Here is a 20,863-nt window from a genome sequence, read left to right as displayed (position 1 = left end):
TAAATCAACCCTGTCCGCCATTTAAAACCATAGGAAGCTTTCTAAACCCTACAATTCAAAAGCCTCCAACTCCTCCAAGAACAAAACAAATACCACAAAAACACTGACAGACAAAAAGGTCAGTCACCATCAATCCGATTTAATGTCGGAGTTCCTTGGTTTTCCGACCAAGTTCCGGCAAACCCTTATCCCGGACCTTGAAAAATGTCGACAACCTCAAAAGCTTACATTACCAAGTACAACAAACAATTCACGAAGCAATTCAAACCATACGTCTGCAACAAGCATGCCCCTACAGTCGCTGCTGCAGTCTCATATGCTTCCATTGTAATCATTTTAGTCCTAGTTTCCCTTATTTTTAATCACATTAAATCATATTTTCCTCTCCAAAAGATCATCATTTTAATCCAAGTTGACCTCTGGATTTACTTCTCTATCCTTTGCCTCACTTCCCTCGTTACTGGGCTCGAGCCATTGAAGTTTTTCTACGTCACTTCGCCGTCAACCTACGTCGCTCTGCAGGCGGTTCAGACACTTGGATATGTGCTAACTTATCGCTCCTTTTGATGCATATGGTTCTTGTTTTCTCGACCGAGTCTGGGTTAGGTTGTAGGACGTTGGCCTTGGTCGGCTACGCCGTTGGGTTGCATTATTACGTGGCGGTGTTGCATAAGGTGATTTTGCATCAGCCGCCCAAGCCTAGTTGGAAAATCTATGGGATAAAAAATAATGGGGTGAGAGAGGCTCGAACTCTCGACCTCAGGATAACTCAGAAGCTATGAGACCTACGCGCTAGCCAACTGCGCCACCACCCCGTTGATACTCCATGCTCGATTAATACTATAAGAATAAAGATATGAATTTAACTACAGACATTTTATTTTCCTGCCATTCTGATTAGTAAGGCAGCAAAGCCACTCTTCGGAACAAACTCACACCATTTCGATGATTTATATTTGGATATCATTCAAGGATGAGAAAAATTAAATCAAACATATGTATTCCTTTATTCGACATTCACATCTAAGAACAATTTAGATTATTGTTGAAGTGAAAAATTTTATGCCGAAAAGGAAATCATGAAATGACTGAATTGCACAAGAACTCATTCACGAGTGACAATGCTTAAAAACTTGGATTCCGAATGCTAAAAGAATAAACATACCAACATATTATATATACTCGTTCCCCATGAATTAAACAACCTTTAAATGAATATGTAATATGTATCATGGTCTAGTACAAAGCATGAGATCATAGATTAAGAAGAAGAAATTCTTGAAATGATAGACTTCATTAGGGGTTATCAGTGGAGTAATTCACCCACTACCCATGCTGAGGACAGCTAAGAAAAAGATAGATGGACATTTCTTTGGCATAAGGAGTTAATATTTTTTTTCTTTAGTTATTGATAACGTATACCACCCTACAAGAATAGTTTTTCGAATCCATGTTCTCTTAAAATTCTCCATCCGACAACTGAATCATTGAGAGCCGAAAATGGGATCTTAGATATATGGGGTGAAACGATACAAGCTTCATAGTTTCTTCTAGTCCTAGATCTTTTGATGTACCACCACTAAAGCCTGCAATTCCCTTTCTTTTTCTACAATCTCTTGAAATCCAGCTTCGTTGGTTGCAAAGATATGAACAAAAGCTGGGAAATCAGCACGTGGTAGTACTTTAAATATAAGAACCAAAAAAAGGGGGGAAATGAAATATTGAGAGAAATAGAATTGTTGATATGTACGCACTTGGCGGCATCGACGATCACGTTCGATCTTTGTTGATCTTTGAGCTGGAGTTATTGTTGCGGAATACGGCTATCGGATAGAGCAAAATCGCAACTGACAATTTGAGAAAATAAAGATAAAGAACACACAAAATTTACGTAGAAAACCCCTAAATAATATATGTTAAAACCACGAGCAACGGTAGAAGAATTTCACTATGAGAAAATAGGAATTACAACTTCTCTCGATCCACCAAGGAGAAAACAATGATAATTCTCTCTTGATAAAAAGGAGAAAACAATTCTCAAGAAAACTCTCTAAATTCTCTAGTATTGGGAGAAAGCTAGAATGATTTGGGATGATTTTGAAGCTAAATGAGTTAGGGTATTTATAGTTGAAGCTTAAGGACTAATCTTATAAATACTCTAAAGTACAATGACTAAATTGTGATTTTACCATTTCCAAAAAATTCAACAAACGTGGGTGGAATATTTTATTCCAACTTTCGGTGCATTAAATTTATGCACCTTTCGGTGCATAGTCAACAATCTCCCACTTGAAGATTTGATTGGAACAATCATATCTTCACACCATTCTTTCTACCTTGTACCTTCATCTTGCTTACGTCTCTGACAGGCCACAAGAGGATAAACACCAAGTAAATTTATCAGCGTTGATCACCTTAATCATGAAATCTGCTATGTTATCTTTGGTATGGATCTTCTGCATACCTATTGTTCATTCTTCCACCTTTTCACGAATGAAATGATATTGAACTCGTATGTGCTTTGTCCTTGAATGAAATGTTGGATTCCTTGCTAAATTCAAGGCGCTTTAACTGTCACAAAACAGAGAGACATACTTTTGATTGTGTCCAAGCTCCTCCAATAGCATCTTCAACCAAATTGCTTCTTTATTGGCTTGTGTAGCTGCTACATATTCTGCTTCTGTTTTGGACGTAGCCACAACTGACTGCAATTTTGAAACCCAGCTTACAGCTCCACCAGAAACTTTGAACACATATTCTGTAGTAGATTTGCTTTTATCCAAATCCCCTGCATAGTCAGAATCTACATACCCAATTATTAGTAAGTTTGATCCTCCGTAACATAATGCAATATTTGAGGTCCCTTTGATGTATCTTAGGATCCCCTTTACTATATTCCAATGCTCTTTGCCTAGATTCGCCATGTACCAACTAACCACTCCCACTGCTTGTGCAATGTCTGGTCTTGTGCATATCATAGTGAACATTAAACTTCCCACTGCCGATGCATACGGTACTCGAGATATCTCCATCATTTCTTCTTCACTGCTAGGACTCATACTGGAGGATAATTTGAAGTTAATAGGAAGAAGGGTATAAATTGGCTTACAATCTTGCATGTTGAATCTTGACAAGATTTTCTTCAAGTAATTCTTTTGTGAAAGCCAAATCTTCCTATTACTTCTGTCTAAGTGAATTTGCATCCCCAAAATCTTTTTTGTTGATCCCAAGTCATCCATTTCAAATTCCCTAGCTAGTTGTGCCTTCAATTCTTCAATATGATCTTTGTTGGGTCCTGCAACCAACATGTCATCCACATACAACAGCAATATAACAAAATCGTTATCACCAAACCTCTTGAAATAAGCACAAGAGTCTGCATTAAGTATGTTGTATCCAAGGCACATAATGAAGGAATCAAATCTCTTATACCAACACCTCGGTGCATGCTTTAGACCGTACAAAGATTTGTTTAACCTATAAACTAAGTTCTTCTTTTCTTTTTCTTCAAAACCTTCAGGCTGGAGCATGTAAATTTCTTTTTCAAGATTTCTATGAAGAAAAGTTGTTTTAACATCTAGCTGCTCTAGATGTAAGTTCAATGTAGCACACATTTCCAAGACTACTCGAACTGTTATTAGTCGAACCACATGAGAAAAGATTTCATTAAAATCAATACCTTCTTTTTTAGCATATCATTTGACAACCAGTCTTGCACGATACCTCTCCACTTGATCGTCAACATTTCTCTCAATTTTGAAGACCCGTTTGTTACCAATTGACTTCATTCCTTGTGGTAGTGGCATAAGATCTCATATATTATTTTTATGAAGGGCTTCAATTTCTTCTTGCATCGTCATCATCCACAGTGAAGCATCTGAGCTGTTTATTACCTCCTGGTATGTTGATGGCTCACCGTCCTCTGTTAAAAGGCAGTATGCAATATTTCCTTCTATAACATAATCTGAGTGCCAATTGGGACGTCTTCTCACACAATCTGATTGACGAGTTGTTGGAGCTTCAGAACTCTCTGGTTCTTGTTCATCATGTGTTGGTTCTGCTTCAGAAGAATCTCCTTGTTCAAACTCCTTTTCCATATGTATCTGTGTAGTCTTTGACTTTTCAGTGCTATCATAATCTTCTTTTCTTTGTAGTTTATCTTCTACAAAGATAACATCCCTGCTGATGATCACTTTGCGGACAGTGGGATCCCATAAGCGATACCCCTTTACACCATCAGCATCCCCAAGAATTTGCATTTCCTGGATTTTGGATTCAGCTTTGAAATTTCTTGGGAGTTGTACATCACATACACAATACTTCCAAATACATGGAGGTTTGAATAATCAGTTGGTTTACCAGTCCACATCTCCATTGGTGTCTTCAACTCTATTACAGTTGATAGAGCTCGATTCACCAAATAACATGCGGTATTGACTGCTTCTGCCCAAAATGATTTTTCTAGGCCTACATCCCTCAACATTGCTCTTGTTCTTACATGGTTCTGTTCATCCTCTCTTCCACTCCATTTTGTTGAGGAGTATTCGCCACTGTGAACTGTCTTTTGATGTATTCTTTCCTACAACAGTCATCAAATTCTTCACTTCTGTATTCTCCTCCATTATCTGTTCTGAAATACTTGATCTTATTTCCATAATCAAGTTCCACCCGCGCTTTAAAGTTTTTGAAAGTTGAAAACACGTCTGACTTCTTCTTAATAGGGTACACCCAACATCTCTTGGAGTAGTCATCAATAAATGAGACAAAATATTTTGCTCCACCTAGGGATGTAACTGGTGCTTTCCATACGTCAGAGTGAATCAATTCTAGAACTCTTTTGCCTCAAGAATTTGATGTGTTGAATTTCAACCGGTGTTGTTTACTTGTTATACAATGTTGACACAAAGTAAGTGATACATTTGTTAAGCCTGGAAGTAGCTTTTGCTCCACAAGGACTTTCATTCCTTGTTCTGACATGTGTCCAAGTTTCTGATGTCATAGAATTGCAAAATCTGAACTACATGAGGCAACAGAGGCTTCTGCTTCTAACAAAGTCTCTCCCTTCAGCATGTACAAGTTTGCTGCTATCTTTTCGCCTTTATGTGTTTCAATCTTGCTTGCATTAAAATACACATCAAATACAAAATGTAATGAAAAAAGTATATTAAAATATAAAAAAAACATAAACCCTAAAAAAATTAATCTCCAAAAAGCAAAACAATAAAATAAACAAAACAAAACAAAACAAAACAAAATGAAATGAAATATAAATTAAATAAGAAAAAAGAAGATTAAATCAAATAAAAAACGGAAACAAAAAAACAAAATAAAATATAAAACTACAATATATATATATAATAAAATAAAAAAGACAAAAAAAGTATATATAAATAAAACGTTATGTAAAGAAAAATATAAAAAACAGAAATAATATATATATATATATATATATATATATATAAATAAAAATGTTAGAAAAAATAAACAAAATAAACAAAAGGAAGAAAAAAATAATAGATTGTTGAGTTAATTGATTGACGGAATCGGCCAAAAGGGGGTGAATTGACAATTAAAAATTTGGTGGAAGCTTTTGTAGAAAATTGAAAGTAATTGCACAACAATTTAGAGTGGTTCGACTTTCTCAACCAAAGTCTACGTCCACTACCTTAGCTAATCCACACTAAGGATTTTCTACAAATTCACTAATTTGTCTTTCTTTTGAGGACAAAGAGTAACCTTACAAACCCTCAAGAATTATACCCCAAATTCTTGAGAACACTCTCTCCCAAAGAGAACAATACAAATGTGCAAACTTACAAGGAAATCCTCACAAGGTAGATTGTTTGCACAATTCTAGAACAAAGAAAAGAACACTCAAGAATGAATACGATTGAGTACAAGTAGTGTTCTTGAAAGCAAAATGAATATTGAATGAAAAATAGGCTTAAAATGATCAAACTTGAGGTTTGATGTTTTCTCTTTGATTCTCTCTTGATTCTAGTTGCTTGTTGTTTCTTGTTATTGATCAATGGCTTCTAAGCTTGTTTAAATACACCTTGAATCACTTCTGAACGTTGGGGATCATTAATGAAGTTATTGGAGCCGTTTAAGTGTGAAAACAATTAATATTTCTGCTTGGAGCGTGGGGGGAATCGGTACCTCCTCATGGGAAATCGGTTCCCTAAGTGTAAAATTCAAATATTTCGACCGTTAAACAGGGGGAATCGGTACCCCCTTGGGGGGGAATCGGTTCCCTCCGAGCATTCTGTTTTTCTCGGAGCCAAACCATTCAGGGGGGAATCAGTTCCCTCTAAGCAATCTGGAATTTTTGGCTTTGAAATGGTTCAAAATATTTTGTAAAATTGTTTTGAGATTATTTTAAGATTAAAACTTAATTTTACACTTGAGTAAGGATTAAAAATGAAATTTGAAAGATTTGGAGTAATATTTTGATATTCGAATAATTATATCGAATATACTTAGAAAATCTTTTTGGAAAATCTTAAAATTCATTTAACTTAATTTGTTATATCGAAATATCAAAATGTTTTCAACAATCTCCCCCTTTTTGATATAACAAAACATTTTAGTAATTTTAAGATTTTGAAATCAAGTTTGAAATTACTCCCCCTTACTCTAACACTTCTCACTTTTAACATTTCTCCCACTTTTTGTTAAATCAAAAAGATTTTTTAAAAGAATTTTAAACAAGGTTTTGAAAAGTACTTAGTCAATTGATTATAATAGATATAGCTGCTAAGAACACAATCAAGAGAAACGTTAGCCATTAGCTTCATAATCAATATTCATAAACAATGTGACATGGCAAAATTGGTCATATATGTAATTTATGGAAATGATGCAATAATGAATAAATTTAACCAAACCAAATATATAGAAATATAAGTTCAAACATCCATAATTCATCAAATTAGTTCAAATATCCAACAACCAAAGTAAAAATAATCCAAAAACATTCAAAATGTTGAAACAATAAGCTTTAAGTTCAAAGTACTAAAGCATAACACAGAATCAAGCATCCGTAGTAGGATTGGGAGGAGGAAAATGAGCTCACATAGAGGCCATCTCATGTGAGAGTGCATCAATGCGTTCATTCATAGAAGCATTGTTTGTGCGCATCTCCCGGAGAATTTCCAATTGTTGAGCTCTCATTGTGGATAAATGAGATTCTATAGAAGTGGAGCGAGAATCCATGGAAGCATATCAAAAATCGAATGTCTCCATAAAGGATCGAAAGTATGGAGGCATTTGATCCTCAGGCTGTGTTTGTTCCTCTGCTCGTGCTTGTTCCTCGTGCTATTCTGGTTCATCGTCAGAGTCGTCAACTTCAGGCGGTTGCTCACCTGTACGAACCCAAAGACCAGTTTCTTCATTGATCTTCCATCCCGATTTAGTTAAATATAATAGATTAATTTGGTTTTTGAGGGGAAAGGAAGCATCAAGACCAACTCTAAGCCCAGCCTTCTTAAACAGATTACTAAGAATACAACTGTAAACTAAAGAAGAACATAATTTCTTATTGGGAACAAGATTTACGGTTTCGACAAGTTCAGCAAAAATAATATGTGGAAGGTTAATTTTAAGATTATTTTGGACACAATGAAGCCAAAATAGATCTAAGGAGCGAAGAGTAGACTAACGGCCCCCGGATGGTCGAAACCACCAAGAGATCATTAGGTGAAGAAAACGGTCATGAAGGTCTAGAACACTTGTACTATCCCTTCGCTTATACTGAGATCCTACCGTAAGTTTTTCATTGTCTAATCCTTCATTATCTAATCCTAATGCTTTGGCAATGGATTCTGTTGAAAACATTTTTGATATTTCGATATAACAAATTAAGTTAAATGAATTTTAAGATTTCACAAATGATTTTACAAATTCGATTCAATTAACCGAATATCAAATTATTACTCCAAGTTTTTCAAGATCAATTTTAATCCTTACTAAATGTGTAAAATTGTGATTTGTACTTAAACTATTTTTGAAACAATTTTCACAAAGTATTTTGAACCAAAAACAAGCCTTAAATCAATTATTCAAAGGCATGCACCGATGCATCAGTCCATGCATCGATGCATCGATGAATTAATTGAACATCGAATGCATTCCATGCACCGATGCACTCTCCATGCATCGATGCACTCTGAATATTTTCAAAACATCGAATGCATTTGATGCATCGATGCACACTTGGTGCACCGATGCATCAAGTGTTCCAACGGTCAAAATATTTGAATTTTACACGAATGCACCGATGCATACTTGATCATGCATCGATGCATGAGACGCTCCACCTAGAAAAATTAATTGTTTTCACACTTAAACGGCTCTATTATCCCCACTAATTATCACCAACGTTCATAAGTGATTCAAGGTGTATTTAAACAAGTTCTGAAGCCCTTGATCTGCAACAAATCATAGAGAAACAAGAGAGAAAGCATCAAACACAAAGTTTGTGCAATTCAAGCCAATTTTCATTCAATATTCATTTTGCTTTCAAAGAACACTTATTGTGCTCATTTGTAATTTTCTTTGAGTGTTCTTTTTCTTGTTCTAGAATTGTGCAAACATCTTACCTTGTGAGGTTTTCTTGTAAGTTTACAAATTTGTAATCTTCTCTTTGGGAAAAAGAGTGTTCTCAAGAGTTGGGGTATACTCTTGAGGGATTTTGTAAGGTTATCTCTTTGGCCTCAAAAGAAAGAACAAATTAGTGAATTTGTTGGAAAATCCTTAGTGTGGATAGCTAAGGTAGTGGACGTAGACTTTGTTTGAGAAAGTCGAACCACTGTAAATCGCTGTGCAATTACTTTAAATTTTCTGCAAAAGCTTCCACGAAATTTTTAATTGCCAATTCACCCCGCTCTTGGCCGATTCCGTAGATCGATTAACTCAACAATTGGTATCAGAGCCTCACTCATTTGAAGGTTTAATCGCCTCTTGAGTCGATTCGGGAAGAGTTACATCGATTACCAAGTCATCAATGGCCTCCACTTCAAATTACGACTCCGATCTTGATTCGATGCCCGTCAACAAGCCTCCTTTCTTCAATGGAGCTAATTACGCCTATTGGAAGAATAGAATGATGTACTTCATTCAAGCAAGTGACATGGGAGCATGGAATGCCGTAGAAGAAGGATACATCAAGCCTATCACTCATCCAAGGTTGTGGAGTGAAGGAGAGACAAGAATGTTCCAGCTCAACTCCAAAGCCATCCATATTATTTTTTTGTGCTCTTAGACCAGATGAATATGAAAGAGTTTCATCGTGTAAAACCGCCAAAGAAATATGGGACAAGCTTCAAGTCACACATGAAGGTACATATGAGGTAAAGAAATCAAAAATTAGTATTCTAACGCATAGCTATGAAAATTTCAGGATGAAACCAAATGAAGACATCAAAGCTATGACGGATAGATTTTCAACGATTGTCAATGGTCTCAAATCATATGGAGAGATCATCTCAAATAAAAAGCTTGTGAGGAAGTTAGTCTACTCCCTCCCAAAATCATGGCAATCAAAGAAGACGGCAATCATCGAGTCTAAGGACCTATCGTCCTTAACTCTTGAAGAACTTATCGGTTCACTCCTCACTCATGAGATGATGCTCGAAGATGAGGTGGACCTTGATAAAGTTGAAGAGACACCAAAGGAAAAGGAGAAGAAGAAAAATATTGGAGTTGCTCTCAAATCCACAAAAGATGAGAGTGATTCTAATAATGATGATGATGACGAGGAAATGGCATTGTTTACCAAACGGTTCAGAAAAATGATGAGACCTTACCAAGGAAGAAAATTCAAACGAAACGAAGGGCTCAAAAATGAACCAAAAGAGAAGGACCCAATAATTTGCTATGAATGCAAAAAGCCGGGGCATGTCAAATATGATTGCCCACAATTGAAGAAAAAGGGTCAATCAAAGAATAAGCACAAGGCTCATGTGGCTACATGGAGCGATGAAGAAAGTTCCGATGAAGAGGAACAAGAAGTAGCAAACTTGTGCTTGATGGCATTCGGGGAAGATTCTAAGGTAACCTCTAACTCATCCGATTTTGATGATTTATCTTATGATGAGTTATTTGAGGAGTACAATGGGTTGGCTTCGGATTATGAGAAATTGTTTTTAAAATATAAAAATGATGTTTCAAAATTGAAAAATGAAAACAAACTCATATCCAAAACCAACAACGATCTTGAAAGTAAAATCAAAGATTTGCAAATCAAACTAGAAGAGTTTGAAAAGAAAAATTTAGATTTGCAAAATTTACTTTCAAAGATCAATGATGATCATCAAAAGAAAATTGATGATCTTAAAACTTCTTTTGATAAAGTTGGAACAAAACATTTTGAAAGAGGTGGAAATTCAAAATCCAACTTTGTTAGAAAAAGTTTTAGAAACTACAATCATAGAGGTCCCCAAAGAACCTCTAATGGAAAAATCATTAGAAGTATGGGGTTCCTAAAGAACTCATTACTACTAAAGATAAAAATATCCTACACAAATGGATACCTAAGGGGACTAGGATTTTGGAAACTAATGAATATGGACCCAAAAGAATTTGGGTACCAAAAATCAAAAATTAATCTATGTTTGTAGGGAAAGGAGCATTGCTACAAGGCACGGGAAACAAATTCAAACTCATGGTACCTTGATAGTGGATGCTCAAGACATATGACCGGAGACAAAAGCCGGTTCATTGAGCTTAACGCCAAAAATGGAGGAGAAGTGACTTTTGGAGACAATTCAAAAGGTCACATTGAAGGTATTGGTACAATAGGTAATACCTCTTCCATACAAATTAAGAATGTTTTATATGTGAATGGATTAAAGCATAATCTTTTGAGTATTAGTCAATTATGCGATAAAGGATTCAATGTCTTATTTGAAATTAATGGTTGTAAAGTTATTGACCTTGCATCTAATCGGATTATGCTTATTGGTCATAGAATAGGAAACATTTACATGGTGCATTTAGATTCTATTGATATGACTAATTTATGCCTAGTTGCTAAGGATGAGCATGATAGTTGGTTATGGCATAGGAGACTAGGTCATGCTAGTATGAGTGTTTTGCAACGGTTAATTCAAGGAGACTTAGTAAGAGGGTTGCCTAAGCTTAAATTTGATAATGATAAAATCTGTGATGCTTGTGCTAAAGGAAAACAAAAACGAGTTTCTTTTAAATCTATTAATGATGTATCAACTAGTAGAGTATTACAATTGATCTATTTAGATCTTTTTGGGCCAACTAGAACTACTAGCTTGGGAGGAAAACAATATGCTTTTGTCTTGGTAGATGACTATTCTAGATACACTTGGGTTCTATTCTTAAGTACTAAAGATGAAGCATTAGAAAATTTCATTACATTTTCAAAAATAATCCAAAATGAAAAAGGTTACTCTATCACTAGTGTTAGAAGTGATCATGGAACTGAATTTGAAAATCTTGGATTCATTGAGTTTTGTAATTCTAATGGTATTAGCCATAATTTTCAGCACCTAGAACCCTCAACAAAATGGAGTTGTTGAGAGGAAAAATCGAACTTTAGAAGAAATGGCTAGAACCATGCTTTGTGAAAATAATTTGCCAAAATATTTTTGGGCGGAAGCCACAAATACCGCTTGTTATGTTGTAAATCGAAAAATGATTAGGCCAATTTTAAAGAAAACTCCATATGAAATTCTCAAAAATAAAAGCCTAACATTAGCTATTTTCATCCTTTTGGCTGTAAATGTTTTGTTTTAAACAACGATAAAGAAAATCTTGGCAAATTTAATGCTAAAAGTGATGAAGGAATTTTTCTGGGTTATTCCTTAAATTCTAAAGCTTATCGTGTATTTAATAAAAGAACTTTAGTTGTAGAAGAGTCTATACATGTTGTTTTCGATGATAATCCCCTTCCAAGGAAGGATTCTTCTGTTAATGATGATGTAGGTATTGTACAAGCAAATGACGTTAGACATGACGTTGGAGAATCATCATCAAAGGAAGAAACAAAAGATGAGGAAACTCATGATCCCCTCGAGAATCCAACCATTGAAGAAAGGGAAGTATCTTTTCCAAGAGAGTACAACTATGTCAAGGATGGTGAAATTATAGGTGATCCATCAAAAGGGGTAACTACTCGATCTTCTCTTAGAAATACCTGTAATTATGTTGCATTTATTTCATGCATAGAGCCTAAGAACATCAAAGAAGCATTAAAAGATGAACATTGGATTATGGCTATGCAAGAAGAATTAAATCAATTTGAGAGAAGTAAAGTATGGACATTAGTTGAAAGGCCTAGTAATAAATCTACTGCAGGTACTAGATGGGTTTTTAGAAATAAACTTGATGATAGTGGTAATATAGTGAGGAACAAGGCTAGACTTGTTGCTCAAGGCTATACTCAAGAAGAAGGCATAGACTATGATGAAACATACGCTCCCGTAGCTAGGATGGAAGCAATTAGAATGTTATTGGCATTTGCATGTTTCAATGAATTTAAATTATATCAAATGGATGTTAAAAGTGCATTTTTAAATGGTTTTATAAAAGAAGAAGTGTACGTGGAACAACCTCCAGGTTTTGAAGATTCAAATTTTCCGGATCATGTTTTAAAATTGACAAAAGCTCTTTATGGTTTAAAACAAGCTCCTAGAGCTTGGTATGAAAGATTGTCAAATTTTTTAATTGAAAAAGGTTTTTTAAAAGGAAAGGTTGACACTACATTGTTTTTAAAGAGAAAAGGTAAAGATTTATTAGTAGTTCAAATTTATGTTGATGATATAATATTTGGTTCTACTAATGATGTTCTTTGCCAAGAATTTTCTAAGCTAATGCAAAGTGAGTTTGAGATGAGCATGATGGGGGAGCTCTCATTTTTCTTGGGACTCCAAATCAAGCAAAGAAAAGATGGCATCATTAATCAAGCTAAGTACGTCAAAGATATGCTCAAGAAGTTTGGACTGGAAAATGGGAAACCTCATAACACTCCAATGAGCTCTTCAACAAAGCTTGATTTAGATGAAGGAGGTAAATGTGTAGATGTTAAATATATAGGTCAATGACTGGCTCTTTGCTTTATCTAACTGCAAGTAGACCGGACATTATTTAGTGTTTGCTTATGTGCTAGATTTCAATCATGTCCTAAGGAATCACATTTACTAGCTGTTAAGAGAATCTTTAGACACCTTAAGGACACTCCTAGTTTAGGACTTTGGTATCCTAGAGACTCTAGTTTTAGCTTGCATGCTTTTTCTGATGCGGATTATGGAGGATGCAAATTAGATAGGAAAAACACCTCCGGTACTTGCCAATTCCTTGGAAATATGCTGATTTCTTGGTTTCAAAGAAACAAAATTTTGTTGCATTATCTACCACTGAAGCCGAATACATTTCAGCTGGTAGTTGTTGTGCACAAGTTTTATGGATGAAACAACAACTTTTTGATTATGGAATTGAAGTAGGTACTATTCCTATCAAGTGTGACAATACTAGTGCTATTTGTCTCACTAAAAATTCCCATCCAACACTCTAGAACTAAACACATTGAATAAGACACACTTCATTAGAGACCATGTCACTAAGGAAGATGTAGTTCTAGAATTTGTTGATACTTTGCACCAATTAGCGGATATTTTTACAAAACCCTTAGATAAAGAAAGATTTTGGACACTTAGAAGAGATTAGGTTTAACTGACCTATCTTCACTTAGTGTTTAAAATAATTTAGCACTTTTAATACTGAAAAATGCTTATAATAATAATTTTTGATTGTATTCTATTAGTTAGGGGGAGTTTAGTTAGGGGGAGTTTATGATTCTTAATAAAAATTAATTTTAATGCATAAGACCATACACCGATGCATCCGTCGGGTTTTAGGTTTAAAATCTTCATCTTCTTCATTTTTTCTCAAAACCTAAAACACAAACTCTCGGCCGTTCATCCCCCTCTCACCTCAAATCTCTATTTTTGCTCAAAATCTTCGGGAAAACATCGGATTCTTCAAGTTTTTCATCCTACAACCTGCTACACTCATTAATCGCGCAAAAACATCCCTCATTCCCCTCAATCCGAATTTTTCAAGGTATTTCACAAAAACTCTATTTCATTAAATTTTTGAACTTAGGACTATTTTAGATTAGTTTAGTTTGAAAATTATCGGGCATTGGCTATATGATGATTCTAAACTAGTTTCTACAACGAATTTCATCAAAAACGCATAATTTTTCAAATTTTTGGAAATTTCGAATTCAAAAAAAAAATTATTATTATTATTTCGAAAATTATTGATTCAATTGTGTTGTTTTCATGAAAACTATGCGTATTATGATATTAATTTTAAATAGTTTTCAAAAAAAAATTATTATTATTATTCGAAAATTATTGATTCAATTGTGTTGTTTTCATGAAAACTATGCGTATTATGATATTAATTTTAAATAGTTTTCAAAACTTTGCCCATTAGGATTATGTTAGAGAACCTTGAATTATTGAGGACTCATTTGTTTTGGGATTGAATTTTGTGCATACATGTGTTTTTTAAATTGCAGGTGATATTTCTTTTCCGATTTCCCTAATCATGCTAATCGCAAACGCCTAGATCATCCTCGAGTCGGTCTCACCAAAACCGTCCTCCCGCTCCTAGACCTCAAATCCATCCAATATTCCTTCATCCCTCATTAGTACTTGTTTTAACATGCCTGAAAACCGTAGGATGATTGTACTCTAGTACATGAACTCCTTCCAATCCTATCGTATTAGGGAAGAGCGTATTCCTTCTCTACAAGCTATGATAAACTTGAATTTGAATACCTCTCAATTCTTCGCGATGGAAGTTTGATAAACTATTTTCTCTTCAACCCATCGTCTTTCACCAACTTGTCCGCATCTTTTATTCCAATGCGGTTTGTTCAGAACACAACTCAGTGCGGTCTATAGCGATTAGATCCTATCTTTTAGGACAATATATCACGTTACTTCTGAATCCATCGAATCTCATTTTGGTTTAGATGACGAGGGTTTATTAATGAGAAGGAAGATGTGGAATATCCATATCTTCCTAATGCTAGTGTCAGTACCTTTAGGTCTCACACGATCGATTTCTTCACTTAATGATCTCTTGGTGGTTTAGACCATCCGCAGGTCGGTACTCCACACTACGTACTACAGACTTATGGTGGATGCACTGTATAAAGACAAAAAGAAAATCAATTTTCCACATATTGTCTTTAGCGCGCTTGTCGATATCATAAACATCATTCCCTCAAAGCATGTAGAAACCCTACCTTATGGTTGTCAAGCAATTTGTTTATCAAACTCGGCCTAGATGTCTCCCTTGACAATCCTATTCCGCTCCAAAACCCAATCAATATCACATCCTTAAAGAAATCGGATTGGAAATTGGATGAGAACACCGGACTATGGTCTTTTCGACCCGGTAAGCAAACCCCGGGAGCTAGTTCTTCACGAGCTGCTCCTAGTTCTTCTCGTGCTCCTCCTCCTCCTCCGCTCCTGACGCTGATAATGATCCAGAGCTTCAAAGGCTTATGAGAGATTTGACGAGGAAGTACCAGCTCGGCAAGATGATCAAACGCCACCTTTTCCAATCTTTTCTAGAGCCGTTTTGATATGCGTTTTGCTTCCATGGAGTCTACGATTACTGAGTTTCAGAGGGAGATACGTGATCGTATGGATGCTCTTACTCTTGAAGTTAGAGCTCATTATCCTCCTCCTCCTCCCGATTCCGCTATGGATGATTAAACGTTATTTGATGATATTTGGTTTTAAACTTTAAGAACTTGGATTGTTAAACTTTTTGATTTGAATGTTTATGTTTGTTTGGATGTTTGGATGCTTGAATGTTTGAACTTAATTTTAATATATTTGGTTTGAATTTTATTCATTTTGCATCATTAGATATATGACCAATTATGCCATTTCACATTTTATTATGAATATTGTTTATGAAAACTAATGGCTAATCTCTCTTTTGATTGTGATCTTAGCAGCTTATTATTAATAAATCAATTGGCTAATGTTTTTCAAAATTCTTGTTTAAAACGTTTATATAGAGTTTTTGATTTAACAAAAAGGGGGAGAAATTTAAGATGTGCTATAGATGTGCTATAGTAAGGGGGAGTAAGTTTTTCAAAATCGATTTCAAAAATAATTTCTTAAACAAATCTTAAAATTATTCAAATGTTTTGTTATATCAAAAAGGAGGAGATTGTTGAAAACATTTTTGATATTTCGATATAACAAATTAAGTTAAATGAATTTTAAGATTTCACAAATGATTTTACAAATTCAATTCAATTAACCGAATATCAAATTATTACTCCAAGTTTTTCAAGATCAATTTTAATCCTTACTAAATGTGTAAAATTGTGATTTGTACTTAAACTATTTTTGAAATAATTCACAAAGTATTTTGAACCAAAAACAAGCCTTAAATCAATTATTCAAAGGCATGCACCGATGCATCAGTCCATGCATCGATGCATCGATGAATTAATTGAACATCGAATGCATTCCATGCACCGATGCACTCTCCATGCATTGATGCACTCTGAATATTTTCAAAACATCGAATGCATTTGATGCATCGATGCACAAGCCATGCATCGATGCACACTTGGTGCACCGATGCATCAAGTGTTCCAACGGTCAAAATATTTGAATTTTACACGAATGCACCGATGCATACTTGATCATGCATCGATGCATGAGACGCTCCACCTAGAAAAATTAATTGTTTTCACACTTAAACGGCTCTATTATCCCCACTAATTATCACCAACGTTCAGAAGTGATTCAAGGTGTATTTAAACAAGTTCTGAAGCCCTTAATCAGCAACAAAATCATAGAGAAACAAGAGAGAAAGCATCAAACACAAAGTTTGTGCAATTCAAGCCAATTTTCATTCAATATTCATTTTGCTTTCAAAGAACACTTATTGTGCTCATTTGTAATTTTCTTTGAGTGTTCTTTTCTTGTTCTAGAATTGTGCAAACATCTTACCTTGTGAGTTTTTCTTGTAAGTTTGCAAATTTGTAATCTTCTCTTTGGGAAAAAGAGTGTTCTCAAGAGTTGGGGTATACTTGAGGGATTTGTAAGGTTATCTCTTTGGCCTCAAAAGAAAGAACAAATTAGTGAATTGTTGGAAAATCCTAGTGTGATAGCTAAGGTAGTGGACGTAGACTTTGTTTGAGAAAGTCGAACCACTGTAAATCGCTGTGCAATTACTTTAAATTTTCTGCAAAAGCTTCCACGAAATTTTTAATTGCCAATTCACCCCCCTCTTGGCCGATTCCGTAGATCGATTAACTCAACAGAGTCTGAGTCAAGATGAAAGAATCGTCCTAGAAGATAGGATCAGATCCCTATGGTTAAGGTTTCCTCTCGGTTTTTAATGCAAAAACATTAGAGTAGAAGATACGAATAAGTTGATGGTAGACAATTGGTTCAAGCTCGAAGAGTTTGTCAAATTTCCACTCATGAAGAGTAGAAAGATGACGAAAATTGATGTCTAGCATGGCTTGAAGAGATGGGATACGTTCTTCCCGAATTTTGTAGGACTCAAAGTATTGACAAAACCTATAGTAGAGATTTTGTTTACGACTTGGTTCATTGAAACAAGAATTGCGAATGGTCATGTTTGGATCATCGGGATTAGGAATAGGAATTTGTGGGATAGGTGGAGGTTTTGGAGGTGAGTTTGGAGGTTAGCTAGAACGACTAGAGGAGGCCCTAGAACGTTTATGAGACATGATTTAAGATAATCGGAATAGAAAGATAACCTGTATTTTTAAAAACATATGTATGCAAAATAATCAATCCCAAACTCAATTGAGTCCTCAATATTTCAAGGTTCTCTATATCAATTCTAATGGGCAAAGTTTTTGAAAAACTTATTGAAAATAAGGTTTTGAAAATAAATATATGTATAATTTTCATGACAACAACATAATTCAATCAAAACACAATAATTTGAAAAACAGTTTTTTTTTCAAATATTTCAAAGAATTTTGGAAAATTCTTGTGTTTTTGATGAAATTAGTTGTAAAATATAGTTTCTAATCACTAAACAATCAATGCCCGATCTAAAGTTTGACCGAGAACTAATTAAAACTAGTTATATATTCAAAAATTGGTGAAATAGAAGTTTTAGAAAAATACCTTGAAGAATTTCGGATTTGAGTGAGATTAGATGAAGTTTGCACGATTTTGATGATTCCAACAAGTTTAGGAGATTATATTTGAAGAGAATTCTGATTAAAAACGTTGTTTTGAGGCAAAATGGAGATTTGAGAGATGGAGAAAGTTATTTGCGTGAAGAAAGAAGAGAAGAGGGTTTTGAGCAAAACATAAGGGTTCTGCCCGATAAAACCAGAACCCTCAGGGGGTATCGATTCCCCTGTGGGGGGAATCAGTTCCCCTTCAAATGAGGAATCGGTTCCCCTTCAAGGGGGTATCGATTCCCTCTGCACCAAAAATGCTAAAATCTGATTTTAAGCTCACAGAATTCTAAATTAATTTTCTCTAGTGGTATTGACAACTCACATATTGAAAATTAATCATGTTCAATCAATAAAATTTATCATTAAAATTTATTTGAACATAAAGTTAATTTTCACCAAGAATCATAAACTCCCCCTAACTAAAAGTAATGAATGCAATCAAAAATACTATTATATGCATTTTTCATTTATTCTTAATAGTGCTAAAATTATTTTAAACACTAAGTGAAGATAGGTCAGTTAAACCTAATTCTCTCCTAAGCGTCCAAAAACGTTCCTTGTCTAAAAGTTTTGTAAAGATATCCGCTAATTGATGCAAAGTATCAACAAATTCTAGAACTACATCTTCCTTAGTGACATGGTCTCTAATGAAGTGATGTCTTATTTCAATGTGCTTAGTTCTAGAGTGTTGGATGAGATTTTTAGTGAGACAAATAGCACTAGTATTGTCACACTTGATAGGAATAGTACCTACTTCAATTCCATAATCAAAAAGTTGTTGTTTCATCCATAAAACTTGTGCACAACAACTACCAGCTGAAATGTATTCGGCTTCAGTGGTAGATAATGCAACACAATTTTGTTTCTTTGAAAACTAAGAAATCAACACATTTCTAAGGAATTGGCAAGTACCAGAGGTGTTTTTCCTATCTAATTTGCATCCTCCATAATCCGCATCAGAAAAGGCATGCAAGCTAAAGCTAGAGTCTCTAGAATACCAAAATCCTAAACTAGGAGTGTCCTTAAGGTATCTAAAGATTCTCTTAACAGCTAGTAAATGTGATTCCTTAGGGCATGATTGCAATCTAGCACATAAGCAAACACTAAACATAATGTCCGGTCTACTTGCAGTTAGATAAAGTAAAGATCCAATCATTGACCTATATAATTTAACATCTACCCATTTACCTCCTTCATCTAAGTCAAGCTTTGTTGAAAAGCTCATTGGAGTGTCATGAGGTTTGCCATTTTCCAGTCCAAACTTCTTGAGCATATCTTTTACGTACTTAGCTTGATTGATGAAGATGCCATCTTTTCTTTGCTTTATTTGAAGTCCCAAGAAAAATGAGAGCTCCCTCATCATGCTCATTTCGAATTCGCTTTGCATTAGCTTAGAAAATTCTTGGCAAAGAACATCATTAGTAGAACCAAATATTATATCATCAACATAAAATTTGAACTACTAATAAATCTTTACCTTTATGCTTTAAAAACAATGTAGTGTTAACATTCCCTTTTGAAAAACCTTTTTCAATTAAAAAGTTTGACAATCTTTCATACCAAGCTCTAGGAGCTTGTTTTAAACCATAAAGTGCTTTTGTCAATTTAAGAACATGATTCGGAAATTTTGAATCTTCAAAACCTGGAGGTTGTTCCACATACACTTCTTCTTTTATAAAACCATTTAAAAATGCTCTTTTAACATCCATTTGATATAATTTAAATTCATGAAAACATGCAAATGCTAATAACATTCTAATTGCTTCCATCCTAGCTACGGGAGCGTATGTTTCATCATAGTTTATGCCCTCTTCTTGAGTATACCCTTGAGCAACAAGTATAGCCTTGTTTCTCACTATATTACCACTCTCATCAAGCTTATTCCTAAATACCCATCTAGTACCTACAATAGATTTATTACTAGGAATTTCAACTAATGTCCAAACTTTACTTCTCTCAAATTGATTTAACTCCTCTTGTATAGCCATAATCCAATGTTCATCATTTAATGTTTCTTTAATATTCTTAGGCTCTATGCATGAGATAAATGCAACATAATTACAAATATTTCTAAGAGAAGATCGAGTTTTTACCCCTTTGGATGGATCACCTATGATTTCACCATCCTTGACATAGTTGTACTCTCTTGGATAAGATACTTCCCTTTCTTCAATGGTTGGATTCTCGTGGGGATCATGAGTTACCTCATCTTTTGTTTCTTCATTTGATGATGGTTCTCCAACATCATGTCCAACGTCATTTATAATGCCTACATCATCATTCACACACAAGAATCCTTCCTCGGAAGGGGATTATCATCGAAAACAACATGTATAGACTCTTCTACAACTAAAGTTCTTTTATTAAATACTCGATAAGCTTTAGAATTTAAGGAATAACCCAAAAAAATTCCTTCATCACTTTTAGCGTCAAATTTGCCAAGGTTTTCTTTACTGTTGTTCAAAACAAAACATTTACATCCAAAAGGATGAAAATAGCTAATGTTAGGCTTTTTATTTTTGAAAATTTCATATGGAGTTTTCTTTAAAATTGGCCTAATCATTACTCGATTTACAACATAACAAGCGGTATTTGTGGCTTCCACCCAAAAAT

At 34.6% G+C, this 20,863-nt stretch overlaps 1 non-coding gene across 1 annotated transcript; it reads right to left on the bottom strand.

The window, feature by feature from the left end:
- Positions 1–730: 730 nt before the first annotated feature.
- On the bottom strand, positions 731–815 carry TRNAM-CAU. Its single transcript is given in 2 exon segments — positions 731–766; positions 778–815. It is a non-coding gene; the product is annotated as a tRNA-Met (tRNA).
- Positions 816–20,863: the final 20,048 nt, after the last annotated feature.

Source organism: Hibiscus syriacus, unplaced genomic scaffold, assembly GCF_006381635.1.
Source record: "Hibiscus syriacus cultivar Baekdansim isolate YM2019G1 unplaced genomic scaffold, ASM638163v2 tig00111372_pilon, whole genome shotgun sequence".
Lineage (NCBI taxonomy): Eukaryota > Viridiplantae > Streptophyta > Magnoliopsida > Malvales > Malvaceae > Hibiscus > Hibiscus syriacus.
This window is presented reverse-complemented; position numbering and strand designations above follow the sequence as displayed.